Raw genomic sequence first — 20,525 nt, 5'->3', positions numbered from 1 at the left:
CGGAGACTCAGGGCGGCTTACAATGCGCTAAGCAATAGCCTTCATTCTTTTATACAAAGTCAGCTTATTGCCCCCACAAACTGGGCCCTCATTTCACCTACCTTAGAAAGGATGGAAGGCTGAGTCGACCTTGAGCCTTGGAGAGATTCGAACCAGCAGTAATTGCAGGCAGCTGGTCTTAATAACAGGGTGCGTAGACCACTGTACTATCAAGGCTCTGAACAAGTTGTTCAGTTAGTAACCTGTTTGTTAAATCAATCAAGCTTCCCCATTGACTTTGCTTGTCCCAAGATCGCAAAAGGTGATTACACGACCCTGAGGCACTGCAACCGTCATAAATACAAGTCAATTGCCAAATATCTGAATTTTGATCACGGGTCCATGGGGATGCAGCAAAGATCATAACTGTGGAAAATGGTCCTAGGTCACTTTTTTCAGTGCCGTTGTAACTTTGAACGGTCACTAAATGAACTGTTGTAAGTCGAGGACTACCTGTGTGCCAAAGCAGCATGTGGAGAATTTTGTTCGGGCCTGAGGTAGTGTTTGAATTAGAGATTGCCAGGAAATTCCTGGGAAGTATACAAGAAGTTGAAAAACTGTGGAAATCTGGGGAGCCCTGTGGTTACACTTCTGTTTCTCTCACAACAGGACAAAAGTTTCATCGGTGGCCCAATTTACAGAAATATATTTGTCACTTGCTAATGGCAGAGACTTTCATGTGTGAAAAAGCTAGAAGAGATTAAAAAAAAACACAATAACAATGCGATTAATGTGTTGCCTTAGGGTCAATTCACACCTTCAGTCATCAAGATTTGCCACAGAAAATCCCCAGATAGTCATGGAATCAAGACTTAAATAGCTGGAGAGGGTAAAAGAACTGAAGCATGCAAATACTACGGAAAGTAATTCTCCCACCTTATAGGAATAGAAAAGACAGGCTTATGTTTGTTTCTACTGTTGGCCAATTTTCCCCACCCAAATGTTCCTAAATTAAATATAAATCCCAACTGGTCTTATTTGGGATTTGATTGTTGTTTTCTAGGTCTGGCTGCTATTTTAAGCACTCAGTTTATGGATTTCCTTGAAAAGCCCAATTTCTTTCTTTGCAAAAACATAGAATCATAGGGCTTGAAGGGACCTCAGAGATCTTCTAGTCCAACTCCCAGCTCAAGGCAGGAGATCTTATTTACCACCCTGGTCAAATGGTTGCCCAGTCTATTTTTGAAAATCTCCAATGAGGGAGTACTTGCAATCCGAGGAGGCACGCTATTCCGTTGATTAATTGTTTTCATGGTCATTGCTCTTTACTTTTAGGTTGGATCTCTCTTTAACAAGCTTCTACCCCTTACTTCTTGTCCTATCCTCTGGTGCTTTGGAGAATAAGTCAATGGCCTCTTCTCTGTGAGAATCCCTCAGGTACTAGAAGTCAGTTATCATGTCCCCCCAATTCTTCCCTTCGATAGATTAGATATACCGAGTTCCAGTGGTGAAATCCAAATTTTTTTACTACTGGTTCTGTGGGCGTGGCTTGGTGGGTGTGGTGTGGCTTGGTGGGCGTGGCTTGGGAAGGATACTGAAAAATCTCCATTCCCTCCCCACTCCTGGGGGAAGGATATTGCAAAATCTCCATTCCCACCCCACTCTGGGGCCAGCCAGAGGTGGTATTTGCCAGTTCTCCGAACTGCTCAAAGTTTCCACTACCAGTTCCCCGAACTGCTCAAAATTTCTACCAGTTCTCTAGAACCTGTCAGAACCTGCTGGATTTCACCCCTGCCTAGTTCCCTCATACGATTTAGCCTCCAGACCTTGGATTATCTTTGTTGCACTTCTCTGCATACAATCTAAGGTCTTTGTTATCAAAAAAGACAGTGGTCTTCCCCCTCTTTCTGTTTTCACTCTAAGCAACATCTTTAAAAAACATAGACAGACTGTCAGTGGCAGAACGTGCTATCTTTGAAGCCAACAATTAGAAGGGTTTCAAACAGAGGTGGTATTCAGCCGATTCAGATTGGTTCGAACGAATTGGTAGCGGAAATCCGCCCCGACTCTATGCCATCCCATTTAGGCACCTTTTTGAGATCAGGCAGATGTGCGGAAGGCGTGCGTGCAAGCAAAATGCATGCATGGAAGGCTGTGCACATGTGGAGAAGTGGCGCGTGCAACAGGGTGGGTTCTACTTATCTTTACTACCGGTTTACTACGGCATGCGCAGATCACTGATGATGGCATCTGGGGTGTGGGCGGGGCCTCCTGCCAGTTTTACTACCGGTTCTTGCAAACCAGTCCGAACCGGGGGCAACCCACCACTGGCATGTGAGCGAAACAATCCTGTATGGGTACTCACATTTGCAAACCAGTAGGGAAAGGAAGTGAATACCACCCCTGGTTTCAAGAAAGATGTATTGCTTCCTTCCTTAGAGTCCTTTATTTTAGGTACAAACTTACACAGAAACACAGAGAAGGGGCAACCGAGAAAGGAATCAAAGCAACATTATAAATGTTGAAGAAATAGCTCACGTGTCACAATTAACTGCCCGAAATCAATAAATGGTCAATACATTTTTATAAATATCTGTACCAGGGGTGGGTTCTACTTACCTTTACTACTGGTTCGCAATGGGATCGTGCGCCTTGCTTCTGCGCGTGCACAGAAGCTGATGATGACATCCGGGGTGGTGGGTGGGGCCTCCCGCGGATTTTACTATCGGTTCTTGCAAACCGGTCCAACCCACCACTGATCTGTACCCTGTGTCTCCAATTTTTTTATGCTGAGAAGGGGAGAGGCGGGTATATGGAAATCTCCCCAGGTGCTCTTGGACTACGATTTCAGCCAGCAGGGTCAGTAATTTTGTTTGCAGAGACATGAACCTGTGCAACACTGACAGTATTAATACATCTCTGAAGCCATCAACCCAATGTTCACAAAATTCATTATTGGCTCATGAATCCTGGTTGGCTAACCATGGTAAGTATAACACTCATCTCGAATATAACCCAGAATGATTCCTCCATATCTGTTTGCCTGATTGTGTAGCTGAATCACTCATCCACAAAAAAAACCTCATCGTGTGATTTATTAAGGTTGGATACAAGCAGTCCACCCTTTTTTTAGTCATTGAAAATTACAACAGCACTGGAGAAAGTGATTTATGACTGATTCTTGCACTTAAGACAGTCTCAGACCATTGCAGCATCCGCATGGTCATGTGATCAAAATTCGGGCAATTTGGTAAGTGGCATGTGTTTTTGTGGGTTGCAGCATCCCAGGGTCGCATGATTGCCATGTGCAACCTTCCCTGCCAGCTTCCAAGAACAAAAAGTCATAAAATCAGGAATGACTTGCTTAACAATGGAAATTCTGGTCCCGATTATGCGGGTAAGTTGAGGTAATTTGTACCTGGCTGAAAAAGACATTTGAATGCCGCCATTAAGATTTAATATCAATGCAGCGTATTCAATTCTTCTTCTGTGGATTTTAAAGCATGCTAAATGTCCTTGCACAATCGATACAAGTCTGAAGCTTTAGGGGATCAACAAGATCTCCAAAAGGGACTTTCCAAATGCACAGTTTCTTTGACCTTTCGCTTGCTCTGAGTTTCTATCATTACAGGTTTGGGTACGTCTAGTTTAATGAAAAGAAGGACTAGGAGAGACATGATAGCACTGTTCCAATATCTCAGGGGCTGCCACAAAGAAGAGGGGGTCAACCTATTCTCCAAAGCACCTGAAGGCAGGAGAAGAAGCAATGGATGGAAACTAATCAAGGAGACAAGCAACCTAGAACTAAGGAGAAATTTCCTGACAGTGAGAACAATTAATCAGTGGCAAATAACTTGCCTCCAGAAGTTGTGAATGCTCCAATACTGGAAGCTTTTAAGAAGAGGTTGGATAACCTTTTGTTTGAAGTGGTGTAGGATTTCCTGCCTAAGCAGGGGGTTGGACTAGAAGACCTCCAAGGTCCCTTCCAATTATTCTATTCTGTTCTGTTCTGTTCTGTTCTGTTCTGTTCTGTTCTGTTCTGTTCTATTCTATTCTATTCTATTCTATTCTATTCTATTCTATTCTATTCTATTCTAATCATCTGTTTAGATAAGTATGTGGTTTTTTTTGTCAATCAGTGATGGGATACAGCTGGTTCGGGCCAGTTCAGATGAACCAGTAGTTAAATTGCTGGCTGACCCCATACCTTCCTGCCCCGCCCCTTCCAGAGTCCCCATGCGCCCCATTTTGGCTCCCAAGTGCAAAGAGGCCTACTAGGCCCAAAATGGGGTGCGTGGGGGGAGGGGTACGGCAACCCTCCACGGCCCTCCTCCTAGGCCCAAAATGGGGCATGTTTTTGCTCCCAGGGGGATGCAGGAGGCCGAGTGCTGTCTGTCACACACCCATGGCCATGCCCACTATGGCCACGCCCACCCAGCCGGTCATTGGGGCAGAGAACTGGTTGTTAAATTATTTGAATCCCACCACTGATGTCAATGCATATGCACCTTTCATACCAACTGTTGCCTCTGTTGTGCTCTCCCAATTTTTAGGCCATGCCCAAGAAGGTGTTCTGTCCCCGTCTCACACACGCACACAAACAGATAGCCGGGGGTTAAATAAACTGGCAGACAACCAATTCTTCCGATAAGACGCTTGGCAGCAACCCAGTAGCTGCTTGCCAAGAACTTTACTCAATAAACAAAATACCCACAGTCAAGAATTGTCCAGGTCGTAAAATAAATCCAAGGCCGATAATGTTGTTTCCAAAGATGCAATGTGACTCGATAGTAGTTAGTTTTGTCCGTCACAGAGTCTGAATGGCCACCTCACCCCCTTTTATACCCTGTGGGGTGTGGTCCAGTGACTCAGCCTAATCTCTGGCACGCCTTTTCTTCTGTTGCGCGCGCTTATCTCTGCGACGCTGCCGAGGATCCAGCCAAGACTCATTACCCTCATCACTGTCCACCTGTGGCTGCGTGGACGTGCTTGGCCCCGGCCCTATCTCTTGCCCTTCGGCGGACACCGAAGGCATTGCCAGAGAGGAAGGTCCTGGAGAGGGAGGCCTTGCCAACTCCTCTCCTTCACTCTCGGAGTCCTCTCCTGCCGATGACACACAGGCTCAGGTAACGGAGCCACAACAGAAGGAAAGAAGGAAACCAGCTATTCCTGCTGGGTTGTCTTGTGAGAAGTGGCAAGCAGAGAAAACTTTTCCCCCCCCGTGGCTCGTTTTTCCCCAAAATTCGGAAAAGTGTGCAGGTAGCGTGGAAGTCATTGCACAGAGCTATCAGAGGCACTTGAAGAGGTAATGAAAACCTTCCCTTGCAGCCTCCACCCTCACTATGATTTAGATTCCTTCTTCTTTTTTTTTTTCTTTTTGTAATATTTTAGAGGCCATAAATATTCTCCTCTTTGCTGCTCTTGCTGCCAAGAGAATGATCTCAAGGCCTGCAGCAAGCTGATTAACAGGAGACAGACGAAATTTGCACAAACCAGCCTGCGTTTCGAGAAAGGGAAGGAAAAGGTGGGATTCTCCAATCCAGCACGAGTGAAAGAGTGTGCAAATAATGGTGCATGGCAACTCGTGGCTGTAGGAGTACAAAGGACGCAGCCCTCAACCCTGTTCTGGGTAGGTATCTGAAAACCTTCGACACATTCATTGCACTACAGGTAGTCCTCAACTTATGACCACAACTGAGCTCAAAATTTATGTGGCTAAATGAGGAATTTGTTAAGTGAGTTTTACCCCCATTTTACAACTTTCCTTGCCCGGTTTGTTAAGTGAATCCTCGCAGTCGTTAAGTTAGTAACACGGTTGTTAAGTGAGTCTGGCTTCCCCATTGACTTTGCTTGTCAGAAGGTCGCAAAAGACAATCACTGTTGTCAAGACAGTGTCAATCCCCACTCTGGGACACTGTTAACCATCATAAATATGAGTCAGTTGCCAAGCATCTGAATGGGGATTTTGCAATATCCTTCCCCCAGTAGTGGGGAGGGAATGGGGATTTTGCAATATCCTTCCCCCAGTAGTGGAGAGGGAATGGGGATTTTGCAGTATCCTTCCCCCAGTAGTGGGGAGGGAATGGGGATTTTGCAGTATCCTTCCCCCAGGAGTGGGGAGGGAATGGGGATTTTGCAATATCCTTTCCCCAGGAGTGGGAAGGAATGGGGATTTTGCAATATCCTTCCCCCAGGAGTGGGGAGGGAATGGGGATTTTGCAATATCCTTCCCCTGCCACGTCCACCAAGCCATGCCCACAGAACCGGTAGTAAAAAAATTTGGATTTCACCACTGCATTGAAAATTGTAATGCCCTCAAAAGACCTGGCATCTATAATGAAAGATAGGAAGGAGGCAATTGCGGGGATGCTACAATGGTTGCAAGTGTGAAAAACGGTCATAAGTCCCCTTTTTCAGTGCTGTTGTAATTAACTTTGAATGGTCACTAAGTGAACAGTTGCAATTCGAGGAATACCTTTATAAGTAGCCCTTGAGTTACAACCATTCATTTAGTGACATTTTGAAGCTACAACAGCACTAAAAAAGGGACCTGCTATGACCATATTTAGGACCATCCCCATGGTCACATGATCAAAATTTGGGTGGTTGGCAACTGACTCATATTTATGACAGTCGCAATGTCCCGGGGTCGTATCTACCCTTTTGTGACCTTCTGACTAGCAAAGTCAATGGGGAAGCCAGATTCACTTAACAATCATGATACTAATTTAACAAACTGCAGTGATTCACTTAACAAACAGGGCAAGAAAGGTCATAACATGGGGGAAACTCATTTTGCAATGGGAATCTTGGTCTCAGTTGTGATTGAAAGTGAAGGACTACCTGTGACTGTGTAGATAAGTGTCACGGATCTGATATAACCCTCTACAGCAGGGGTGAAATCCAGCAGGTTCTAACAAGTTCTGGCGAACTGGTAGCGGAAATTTTGAGTAGTTCGGAGAACCGGCAAATACCACCTCTGGCTGGCCCCAGATTGGGGTGGGAATGGAGATTTTGCAATATCCTTCCCCTGCCACGCCCACCAAACCACGCCCACCAAGCCAAGCCCACAGAACCGATAGGGAAAAAAATTGGATTTCACCCCTGCTCTACAGTTAGTCCTCGACTTACAACAGTTCGTTTAACGACCATTCAGAGTTACAACCGCAGTGAAAAAACACTTAATGACCGTTGCAGCATCTCCGTGGTCACGTGATCAAAATTTGGGTGCTTGACAAGTGGTTTGCAGTGTCCTGGGATCATGTGATTCCCCTTTAGGGACCTTCTAACAAGCAAAGTTAATGGGGAAGCCAGATTCACTTAACAACCGCGCTACAAACTTTAACACCTGCAGTGATTCACTTAACAATGGTAGCAAGACAGGTCGTAAAATGAGGCAAAATTCATTGAACAACTGTCTCACTTAGCAACAGATGTGGACTCCCTTGTGGTTAAGTCGAGGATGACGTGTAATATGAAACGTGACTGTGTAGATAAGGGTCACGATCAGGGGTGGGTTCTACTTACCTTTACTACTGGTTTGCATTAGGTCCGCACGCACTTGCTTCACTCACACACATGCTCTTCTGCGCCTGCGCAGAAGCGTTCTGATGACATCGGGGTCGGTGGGCGGAGCCTCCCGCTGGTTTCACTACCGGTTCTATAGAACTGGTGCGAACTGGCGGCAACCCACCACTGGTCATGATCTGATATAATTCTCTATCTGTGTACGCCACAGAGTTAACATACATGTATGCCCTTTGAAAGCACGCATGTTGAAAATGGCTACATTCAAGTATAAAGAAATGGATCCTGTTCCAGGAAAATCCGCTGCATTGTGGCTTCCGCCAGTCCACTGGGGCCCATTATAGTAACAGCGTGTCCATTCAGCCTGATATATAAATTACTAATGTAAATTAATGGATAATTGAAGCCCTTTGGTCCCAGATATTTAAATAATTAAACAGGGAATTAACAGAGGAAGAAGACAGGAGCAAAGGAAAAAGACAATCTTTTAACTCCAGAACTGGAAGAGTTTGTCTTGAGGGGAAAGAAAAACAGCCAATATGTTTCTTTAACTAATATTGTCAGTTGCAGTCCTTATTGTTACAGGCGGGCTATTTTATACCAGGTTCCCAGTTTTTAAAAATATCTATAGAAGTGATCCCTTATTTTAGTAGCATGTACACATCAGCAGAACTGAGCTGTTTTGGTTATCTCTCAGAGAAAGAACACAACTAGGGTTTTGTTGCAGTTGTTGTTGGGTTTCATTTTATGACAGCTCAGTAAATTGGAATAAGACCCTGTCATATTTATTTATTTATTTATTTATTAATCAAATTTCTATACTGCCCTACTCCCGAAGGACTCAGGGCGGTGAACAGCCAAGATAAAATACAAATAATACAAATATTAAAAAAATCCCTTAAAATTATTAAATATTTCGGCCGAAACACAGATTAAAACACCCAATTTATAAAATCACAAATTAAAAAATTTAAAAAATTTAAAAGATGGGAGTTAGGCCAGGCCAGCTTGCTGAAATAGAAAAGTTTTGAGAGCACGGCGAATATTTTTTTGAACCCTGAAATAAGCGCTTGGCCTTATTGCCATGCGCTCAAAAGCCCAATTGGGCTTATTATCAGGGGATGTCTTATTTTGGGGGAAACAGGGTGTTATTCTGTTTAATCAAAACGTAACTTTTTTCCCTAGGATCAAGCAGTGAAAATCCAAGTTTTGCATGTGCTTAGAAACTAGTTATGCTTGTTGTCCTACATCTTATCTCAAAATAGTTTTGCAATTATTTCTATGTGCATTTTTTGTTCTGGAAAAATGGCAAACAGCCTATCCAAAGGAAGAAAGTTTTTTTTTAAAAGGCATCCTAACCCCTACTACAGATGTCTGTTGAGTTCATTGCTATTACATCTGCTAAGGAGGAAGCCAGATGTTCAATATCACTGAGAGAACTGTTGCTTTTCCAAATATTATACCCTGTGGTAATCTCTACCCCGATTTACATTCAGAACGAATTCACACAACCACAAGTGGCAACCTCATTGGCATCAGAATTTCCCAAACCAAGTTCTAATTCTGATTGCTTGTCACTCAAGGTTCCACTGACAGGTATGATAGCTTTCTAGTCACTTGGTTAAAGATGGCACGTCTTGTTCTCAGCTGGAAAAATCTACCTCAGGTCGTAGAATGTTCTAAAAATGTGTCATCTGGGATCTTTTCAGTCTGGGTTCAGGTCAGGTTATAGTACAGAGACAGCTTGTAGATCATGCTTGTGGGTGAGTGTGGAAGTCTCAAGATGGAGGAGCGGCAACTGTCCTGGCCCTCCTGGCGGCTTTGATACAGTGGGCGCCCAGGACAGTTCGCCGCCAGCCAATCAGTGCCCGCTCTTCCACTACCAAAGCTCCCGAGTCCCTGCACTGATTGGCTCGCTGCGAACTGTCCTGGGTGCCCGAAAGCCCGACATGAACTGTACTTCAACGAATGGGCTGCGGTGAAGGGACCGGGACGGAGGGGCCGTGGCCCATGTGCTGGGGCGAAAGACTGGAGGAGGGCCAACCGAAGAGAAAAGTTTGTGGCTAATAGCGCGGAGGCGAAAACCTTGAGGAGAAACAGGCAAGACGAAGGGTTCGAGCCGAAAAATCCCATTCCGGACTGGGGATGCTCCCAACCTCTTCTCTGGAATGTTGCCATTGAATAGAATCTACAAAATATGCCTTTTCCATAGCAGCCCCTGCCCTGTGGAAGCTCCTTTGCCTTGAAATTTGGCAGGCACCTAGTCTTTCAACCTCCTGAAAAGTTGTAAAGAAGAGTTCTTCCCCTAGAATATAAAGGTTGGAGCTCAGGGGTTGTTGTATGGAAACAATGGGCTAAACTCTTGGTTTTTCTTGAATTCCTTATTTATGGTTTTATTATAGTTGTGAACCTCCCAGGATTTTTTTTTTTTTTTACAAGATGGTGGCCACAAACAAGCAAAGAAACAAACCCTTTTTCAATCTAAAAGCCAACAATGAATACGTGTCACATCCAGGGGTGAAATCCAATTTTTTTCCCTACCAGTTCTGTGGGCGTGGCTTGATGGGCGTGGCAAGGGAAGGATATTGCAAAATCTCCATTCCCACCCCACTCCAGGGGAAGGATACTGGAAAATCTCCATTCCCACTCCACTCCAGGGTTAGGATATTGCAAAATCTCCATTCCCACCCCACTCCAGGGGAAGGATACTGCAAAATCTCCATTCCCACCCTGCTCTGGGGCCAGCCAGAGGTGGTGTTTGCCGGTTCTCCGAACTACTCAAAATGTCCACTACTGCTTCTCCAGAACCTGTTAGAACCTGCTGGATTTCACCCCTGGTGACATCCCAATCTAAGAACATTTATTTACCTAGTTAACACTATTACATTTAATTTAATGCCTCTTCCTTCAAGTTTCTTAGGCTTCCTCACTTCATTTGTTCTGCAAAGATACAGAAGGCTTAGTGACTCTTTCATATGAATCCTTACTGCACACAAAGGGCAATTTCAGTGTCATAACCAATGTGGCTTACTATTCTGGTAGGTTGCTGAGATTTTACACCATAGTTCATTGATGCTGCAAAGTATGATCCTAGCTGGTGTGGAGAGATCCTCTATATTCTTGTCATTTTCCTAAGTAACTTGTCCTTGTAGGACATAACAGCTCCCGAATGGCTCAAATATAGAATGTCTCCATGGCTATACTTCCAATCCTTCACTTTGCATTTGGTTTGTATTCCCTACATCTCACCTACATTTTAATTAAAAATGTGAGGTCCCATTTTGCTCAGGGCCTCTATATCTGTAATGGTTTGGTAGGTGAGATGGGTCTGAGAATATGGCTATGTTTTTCTCACAATAGCAGCATCATGCTGTGTGAAATTCTCTAAAAATTTAAAGAAATAGGGGAACCTTTCAAACCGGATGGCAAAAACCTTTCATTATATGCTTAAAAAAAAAAAAGATGTAGGCATATATGTCATACCATAGAGGCAGCGTTCTTTCCCACAAAATATATTTTCTCATGTCATTTGCCTCCTTATTTTATAATGTCCTACCTCTATTTTATATCTACATCTAAATAAAAATAAATTAGGCTATAGATCATTTTCAAAGTGCTACTGTGGCTCGCTATTTTCTGGTTTTTTTTTCCCCACCCGCTACTGAAAAGTCATCCACATTTACTACCATGTAGATAGAATGCTTATTTTGCACACCCATTAATGAAGCTATTTATCAAAATGTTTGATGTGCTAGGACTACTTTTGGTCACGCAGGACTCCGGTAAACATTGTGTACAAACATCATTTCAGAGCACATAATAATAAATCATATTAGAAACACGATTCTTATTTATAACGTACAAGAACCTTCTTCAACTTCTTCAGAGCTGAAGAAGTTTCTTGGATGAGACGTGAAACATCTTCAAAGAAAAACAAGAAACTCCAGTTGCTTCTTGGGACTTCTTCAGCTTTGGTGCCCTCAAAATATGTTGGCCTTCATTAGTTCCATCACACTTGAGGAGTGACAGTTTTCAGAAAGCTAAATAATGGCTGGGCTCATATTAAGGATAAATCAAAGTTAAAGAACAAGCTACCATGAGTAGATCCAAATAATTTATTAAAGCAAAACCAAACAAGCCAGTTTATTGTTATTTATTGATTTATCAAATGTCTATACAACAACGGGTTGAAACTAAACCCTGGCAAGACCGAGTGGCTCTGGATTTGGGGTTCGTTGGCTCAGGGAGAATTGCCATCTTTGGTCTTGGATGGGGTGGCACTACCCCAAACAGACCCTGTGCATAATCTGGGGGTTCTCCTGCACTCACAACTCCTGATCGAAGAGCAGGTGATGGTCGCAGCCTTCACGCAACTGCAAGTTGTGCGCCAGTTACGCCCTTTCCTGGGCCGGCAATCCCTACTCACAGTTACTCATGCCTTAGTCACTTCCTGTCTTGACTATTGCAACACGCTCTACATGGGGCTGCCCTTGAAGAGCATCCGGAAGCTCCAGTTGGTGCAAAATGCAGCAGCCCACACAGTTTTGTGCACATATATCACCTCTCCTGCGGGAACTGCATTGGCTGCCGATTTGCTTCCGGGTGCAATTCAAGGTGCTGGTTGTCACCTTTAAAGCCCTTCATGGCTTGGGACCACGTTATCTGAGAGACCGTTTCCTGTCGGTCACATCCATTAGAGCGGGCAGGCAGGGAATGCTGTGGGTCCCATCCCTGAGGGAGAAACACCTGGCGGGACCCAGAAGAAGGGCCTTCTCTGTGGTGGCTCCCTCTCTCTGGAACAACATTCCCCCAGAGATTAGAACGGCCCCCACCCTAATTCTCTTCCGGAAGGCACTGAAGGCCTGGTTCTGCCAGCGAGCCTGGGGAACCCAGAGCGGGATGGAGCCCATTAAATGGCTCGTGATCAGCTGGCAGTGGGGCAGGGGGTGGGGGTCAGGGGTGATTTTATTACATTAATTTATTTGATTTTTTTAAAATGAGTTTTAGTTTTTTAAATGTGGTTTTTTATATTCTGTAAGCCACCTTGAGTCTCCATGGACAAATAGGTAGCAATATAAATCAATCAATCAATCAATCAATCAAATAAATAAATAAATAAATAAATACTGCCCATCACACTTGCATAGCAGTGGGCGATTTACAAGTAAAACAGTAAAATCATCTAAAAACTATAATTAAAAACAGAGTTAAAAACCAAATTAAAACAGAATTAAAAAGAACAATTGCAGAGTTAAAAAGACAGAAGGAGCACCTTCAATCCATCAACCATTCCCCAGGTCACAATGTACTCTTAGACATACAAGCTACGTATGTACGTTATTTGTGAATCTAGACATTCAAAATTTAAGATGAATGCTGGATTAAGGGTAGGAAAACACTTATTTTCTTAGAAAAGAACATATTGCAGTTCCAATCGATTGCTAGATCCTTTTATTTGGTATCAAATGTCATCAATTGTGAATCGCAAGGATCAAGTGATCTTCCTTCCATTGTTGATATCCAAGAAAACAAGATGGATAAGGTCCTGTAGACACCACAAGCTGAGCTCCACTCAAGGGAGTCTTTTACTGTTTTAATTTCCTTAGCGCTCATCTTTAATTAATGCAATTATTCCATTTAAAATAAATTTCACTAGTATCAAAGCTTTGGTAGGAGAATCTTATTCAAGAGAATTCCTATTTACAAGCTAAAGCTTCGATTCACCATGGATCATGCAAAGAATACTTGAAATTTCACCTGTACAGAGATTGCAAACTAGCGCATTCGGGATAGTATTTCTGTCACTGCGTTTTTGTATTTACCAGCTGAGCTCTTATTTTTGAACTTTCAGCCTTACCGTAGCTTGCCAAGTTCTTATCAGTAACTACTGCACATGTCTACATTCTTTGCTTCTTCTCTGAAACTTTTCTTTGTTCTCCGGCCAAGAGAGGTAGCCGGTAAAGTTTGCCAAGATGTAACTAATTAGATTAGTAAGATGTTTTATTTTCTTTATAAGAAATAAATGAGTTTTTCTTAGAAAATATATCTTTGGGTTTATTTTCTTAAAGTATACTTCAAGGGAAGGTCACGATCCATTCTCTAATCAAGGTGCAATTACCCAAAAGCAGAATGGGATTAATTGCCACCCTGATAATTTCAAGCTAGAATAATACGGGTACCAATAGAAGAGAATATCTGTAGCTCAGGATTGAACTGTGCAGTCGTTGGTGCTCTCTGAGCTTGGCTGTTTGCTTGCAGATGTTTCATTACCCAACTAGGTAACCTCATCAGTACAGGTTATGTGGGGTTTGCTCCCTGTTTATATACAGTATCTTGTCCTGTAGCTGCATAGAGAGAGCAAATCACATGTTCACTAACACCGATGATGTTACCTAGTCAGGTAATTAAATGTCTAGAAGCAAACAACCAAGCTCAGAAAGCATCTACAATATCTACAATATTGAGGGTGGAAGGAAGAATTTATTTGGGCTTAAAAACGGTAAGCACCACTTTTAATCATTTCTCTTTTACAGCAAATTTAAAGCATCAAGTAATCAGTTGCAACTATTGCACTGAAATCTGAATAAATCTAAATGCAATATTCATGTTTCTCTTATTCCTGAATCTTCTCTCCAGTCAGTGGTGGGTTGCCCCCGGTTCAGACCGGTTCGCAAGATCCGGTAGTAAAACCGGTGGGAGGCTCCGCCCATTGACCAGGACATCATCAAGAAGTTTCTGCGCATGCACAGAAGCACACATGCGCGGTCCCATTGCGAACCGGTAGTAAAGATAAGTAGAACCCACCCCTGTCTCCAGTCCCTCTGAATTCCTAGAATTCAGGGAGCTGAAATATCACTCTATAAAAAGTATACCTAAAATAATATTACAATTATTGTCCAGGGTTGTATGCGCCCCTTTCCTTTTTAAAAAATGTAATCAATTAAAGGTAGCCATTTATTTTGGAGGAAGTAAGATCACATGATGTTTGCAACCAAAAATGGGTGGCCCACCCTCCAGCAATGCTCTAGTATGTTCAGTATGGTTTCTGTGTGCATTTGAAATATATGTACAGACCAGTGGTGGGTTCCTCCCAATTCGGCTTGGTTCTCCCAAGCCGATAGCGGTGACGATATGACATCACCGAACCGATTCTGCCCTTCCCGCTCCCCCCCACATTATTCTTACCTTTTATTTGACCCCACCCCCAATCTATTGCTGCCTCCTGAGTCCCAGCTGATGGCTAGGGGAAAAAAAACTGTTTAAACTCTTGCCGCGGGGCTTCAAAGGGCTGCCCTACAGCTGATCAGTGTTAAAAGAAAACAAATGAGTAGACTGGTTCCTGCAAAAATAAATGGGTAGACCAGTGCCTGCAAAAATACTTGAGTAGATCAGTGCCTGCAAAAAATAAATGGGTAGACCGGTACAGCTCTGCAAGCAGTTAAAAGCCTGGTAGACCAGTACCTCTGCTAAATCCTAAATAATTGTCACATGACCATCAAGCCACACCCACAAAATAAGCCATGCCCACAGGACCAGTAGTAAAAATTTTTGGAACCCACCCCTGGTACAGACTGATCTTCACTGTTCACAAAATGAACTGAATAACATAACAGCAACAGCATCTGTCTATCCTTGGTTTTTGGGAAGGACATGATAGGTGGAGAAAATGCCAAATCCAAAACATCTGGTTGATTGTGCCACCAACCATGATAATGATGATAAAAAGAAAGAAAGAAAGAAAGAGAGAGAGAAAGAGAAAGAGAAAGAGAAGGAAGGAAGGAAGGAAGGAAGGAAGGAAGGAAGGAAGGAAGGAAGGAAGGAAGGAAGAAAGAAAGAAAGAAAGAAAGAGGGAGAAGGGAGAATGCAACAAGGCTACAGAAATTGCCATAAACCCTACTGTAGATCAAATGTGAGAAACAGGACATTAAGTCATTCCCAGCATTTCGCTGTTGTCTGGAAAGTACACAATAAATGTCCAATAGCGCGAGAAAAAATGAGCAAGAAGTGAATAGAAAATATGAAAGAAATAACCCCAGAAGGAACAATAGTTGCTTTGTAATTACATCCTGAACTACCTTCTCATGGGGAAAAAGATTACAAAGATATTTCTGTATGTGCGTTTCTGCGTGTGTGTATGTGCATACGCTATTTGTAGTCCAAAGCAAACATTTTCATTTTTTAAAAAAAGAAGAAAAAAAAAAAAGAACCCAAGCTAAATATGGAGGGAGCCAGACAGGAAGTGAAAACCATCTGGGAAACATCTGGCATGACTTTATTGCAAACCATGCAAGAGTACCAGTTCTCAAGGTACTTAATGCTTTTGCATAAATGAGGGAGGAAATAAACAACGTAGCCAAATATTTGTTGTGTTCCTTCTGCCTTTTTCGTCTCTCTTAACTTTCTGGCTCTGGATTACACTATTTACACGAGGCTTTGGGGCTAATTTTTTCTTCAGAGACCAGGTTCCCCCATACACATTAAGAATTTCCATTTCCATTAATGTCAAGACTTTTATCCAGATATTTCATTCCTCTTCTTCTCTTCTTAAATCTATTTGCAACACTCAGCTAAAATCGTACACTTGCTTATACCCTCGGAAACATTTTATATGAACGAAACAGGAGAAGAAGCATAGAGTAAACATGCTGTCTTTTTTTATTTATTTATTTATTTTGTGTAGCTGAGGCAGCCAGAAGTAATGACTTTTTAAAAAAAAAAAAGAAAAGAAAACTCAATTCCCTATTTGCTACGTTGCACAAGAGACAAAAATTAAAAGCTCAGGCTGTATCTTTGGCAACCAGAAGGACCCCTGAGGATATTTTAGGCTGTTGCAGCAACTCTGCCATGCTGCATGAAAAAGCCTTAATTAGGGCATGCACAGCCTTAAAATCCTTGCAGTGCTTTTAGGAAATAAAATGCAAGAAGCATGTGGCTTCTGTGATAAACCAAACCAGCTTTGCCATGGCTTCCAGAAATACCTAATGTGCATGCCCTGACTTTGCAATAGCACCGTTCCCATGAAAACTGATACACTATGCAAAAACACGCTAGATATTCTATATTTCTACATTTCCTGGGAGAGAAATGGACAAGGTCTTTAGAAGAGGAGTGAAGATGGAAGGAAGGCAAAAAGCAGATTTACGGATTACAGTAAAGGGGACCATAATCAATTGTTGGAAGAAATGTCCATCTGGGTTCAGTTCCAAGTGAGGAGAAAGACACTGGAAACATGGAGGCTGATTGGAAAGATGGTTTAATGGTGAAGCAGAACCACCAAGCACGTGTGATTCTGGGTAGCTGACCACACGGAGTGGAGAGTGAGAGGTATTTATACCCTCTCCCTTGGGCTTTGAACTTGAGCTTCCTGTTCCTGTGGCAAGGGCATGTATTCTATTTGTTGCTGTCAGACTCCCATGTGGAGTCATGTTTGTCTGAATCAAGTTTGGTTGAATCTTGGGCTGATGTAATATCTCCAGGTGCCATGTGGTGAGCTTTGCTGCTAGATGGGTAGAGGGATAATCCTATTATGTCCTGAGGGTGAAGGTCTTTTGTCTTGTAGACGGGGCCGGATTTAGATGAAAAGAGGCCCTAGGCTATTCCACTTATGAGGCCCTTTCACCTATAGTGAAAGTGTAATTTTAATTTTGCTAACAATTTGAATGTAGGCCCCTCTTGATCTTGAGGCCCTAGGCTGAAGCCTAGTTAGCCTATAGGAAAATCCGGCCCTGCTTGTAGATAGGCTGGCACCAAAATATCTTCTGGGGGCGAGGAGCTGAGGCTGAGTTTCTGTTTCCTTTAAGATTTTTATTTCTATTTCTTTTCTTTCTTTCTTTCTTTCTTTCTTTCTTTCTTTCTTTCTTTCTTTCTTTCTTTCTTTCTATTTATTTATTTATTGAATTTGTATACTGCCCTACTCCCGAAGGACTCAGGGTGGTGAACAGCCATAGAATAAAACATATAAATACAAAATTTAAAATAAAATAAAACGAATTAAATAATTTGGCTGAACAAATTTAAAACCCCAATAATTTAAAACCAAATTTAAAATTTCCATTTAAAAAGGAATTCCCTTTTAGAGGGAATATTCTGCCTTTTTAATATTTCCTAGAATATTTCATTCTTCTAGGAGATGGGTGGGTGCTAAGTTTCTACAGTGTGAAATTGGTGGTCGACAAATGTTTTCTGCTTCTGTTTTTCTGAATCTCAGTTTGTTGACATGGATGATCTTCCAACCCACCAACAATGATCCTATTCATCTGCTTGGATGCAGCACCCATTTCCCTATGATTAAAATCCAGAAGGTACAACCAACGGGAACTTTTGCAGGAACGTTAAGTGTGGCGATTGTCACAAGAACCTTTTCCAATTCATCCCAACTGTGCTAGGAGAAAAGATGATTGCCTGAAAAAGATTATAGATTGTAAAGATTGAACTGTCCCCCTCTGTACAATTCACAGCCTCCCCCACACTACAGGTGGTTGGAACAATTTACAATCAATTATGGATTAGTTTGCAAGTACAATAATTTGATGAGGCAAGATCTGGACTGAAATATTTCTCTGCTCAACATCTCCACATGAAACTATATTTATTCAAGGAAGCTGCGGGTGGGTGGGTGGGTGGATGGAGACGACAAACACAAGGAAAGGAAGGATATAAAAGACGATACATGCAGATATTGGTAGAAACTAGTCAATAATTATTACACACAGACAGACTCATATGGAATATGTGATAGATAGATAGATAGATAAATAGATAGATAGATAGATAGATAGATAGATAGATAGATAGATAGATAGATAGATAGATAGATGGGGAAGGAGGAGGGATGGATAGATACATGATAGATGGATGGATAGATGATAGATGGAGATAGATAGATAGATAGATAGATAGATAGATAGATAGATAGATAGACGGACAGATAGATGATAGATGGATGGATAGATAGATAGATAGATAGATAGACGGACAGATAGATGATAGATGGATGGATAGATAGATAGATAGATAGATAGATAGATAGATAGACGGACAGATAGATGATAGATGGATGGATAGATAGATGGATGGATAGATAGATGATAGATGATAGATGGAGATAGATGGATGGATAGATAGATAGATAGATAGATAGACGGACAGATAGATGATAGATGGATGGATAGATAGACGGATGGATAGATAGTTGATAGATGGATAGATACATAGATAAAGATATATATACCGTAGATAGCATTTTTTTTCAATTTAAAGGAATAAATTCATATTTGAATGTATAATACATCAACACCATGTCAATTAATATCACTGTGCATATCACATCAACAGAAAACCTAAGAACACCAATAAGGTATGTGAGCTAGAGATATACTGACATTACCAGTTCCATGGCAAGTTACCCTCACCTCTGAATATATTTATCATTTTCACAGCTTTGGAAATATACCATTACATCCTGGTTTTCAGGATAATAACCCTCCCAAACACTCAAAATCAACTTTTTGTTTTTTTTAAAAAAATAACAATAGTATTGTAAAATCACATACTTGACACTCCAACGAAGTATGGGAGATGGTAATAACTCAGCCCAAGTATGTGAGAACCTGGAACTTTCTAAATGCTGCTGAAAGATCAGCATCCATGGCCACCATCATAATTGGGAGGAAATATGGTTCATCAGCATGATCTGAAGAATCCCTAGCTGTGTTTGTGTCGTGGAAAGCATGGATAACCTTGAGGAAAGGGGACTGCAGAGATTGCCTGGGAAATCATTGGACAAGAGAGGCAGAAACCTGCAATGGTTAAGGTAAAGAACCTTAGGAAAGTTCTGCCGAACAGTTAAAAGTGGCAGATAGGAAATTTGTACTTTCAGATTTACAAGATTCTGCTAATGTAGTATAGGAAGTTAGCACCCACCCCTCTCCTAGAAGAATGAAATATTTTAGGAAATATTGCCGTGTTTCCCCAAAAATAAGACCCTGTCTTAGATTTTTTTGAATCCTGAAATAAGCCCTTGGCCTTATTGCCATGCCCTCAAAAGCCCAATTGGGCTTATTATCAGGGGATGTCTTATTTTTGGGGGAAACAGGGTAAAAAGGCAGAATTAGAATTTCCCTGAATGAGAAAAGGAAAAAATATGTTTTTAAAGGCAAAGCAGCTTCCTGCAGCTCCTTGCCCCCCCCCCTCCACTTTTCAGCTTCAGGGTGATGAGATTAAGACATGGCCCTCAGGACATGATAGGATTAGCCTTCTACCCATTTCACCACATGGCACCTGGGAAGATTACATCACCCAGCAAGGCTCAACCAAGCCTGGGACTCAAGACAGACTACAGTTACCCCTGCAGGGCCCCATGGGAGTCTGACAACCAATCAGAATACAAGCTCAAATACAAAAGCCCAGAGAGGTTATAAAACTCCGGCACCTTCAACATCTCTTCCCTTTTTTTTTCTTCATCCAACATTTTTTTTTTTAAATTTGATTTATATGCCGCCCTTCTCCGGAGACTCAGGGCGGCTTACAAGGCGTTAAGCAATAGCCTTCATACTTTTGTATATTTATACAAAGTCAGCTTATTGCTCCCACAAACTGGGTCCTCATTTTACCTACCTTAGAAAGGATGGAAAGCTGAGGCAACCTTGAGCCTGGTGAGATTCGAATTTACAGTAATTGCAGACAGCTAGTGTTAATCACAATGCTTTTAGTCTGCTGAGCCACCAGGCCCCTTTATTATCAAGGCATGTGATCCTGTCCACCATTAAACCATCTTTCCAAGCAGTCTCCATGTTCCCAGTGTCTTTTTCCCCACTTGGAACTGAACCCAAATGGACATTTCTTCCAACAGTAGCCTTACAATAAAGTAAATTTAGCTCATCCAGTTGTGTTTCCTGTTTACCTGGAAAGGCCGATGGTTTAAGAACAGAAAAACGATGGGGATCAGGCATGCCTTCCCTATATCTTACCAAGGCTAAAGTTCCCTCTAGTGAATTCACCCTATAACTTTATCTTTATCT

General features: G+C 42.2%; 1 protein-coding gene across 1 annotated transcript in view; it reads right to left on the bottom strand.

Annotated features, from left to right (window-relative positions):
• UNC5B (unc-5 netrin receptor B) overlaps window positions 1–20,525 on the bottom strand; it is a 261,952-nt gene that overhangs the window by 146,113 nt on the left and 95,314 nt on the right. The gene's annotated exons all lie outside the window — the stretch shown is intronic.

This window comes from Pituophis catenifer, unplaced genomic scaffold (assembly GCF_029215685.1).
Source record: "Pituophis catenifer annectens isolate HBS135680 unplaced genomic scaffold, rPitCat1.0.hap2 SCAF_6, whole genome shotgun sequence".
Classification (NCBI taxonomy): domain Eukaryota; kingdom Metazoa; phylum Chordata; class Lepidosauria; order Squamata; family Colubridae; genus Pituophis; species Pituophis catenifer.
This window is presented reverse-complemented; position numbering and strand designations above follow the sequence as displayed.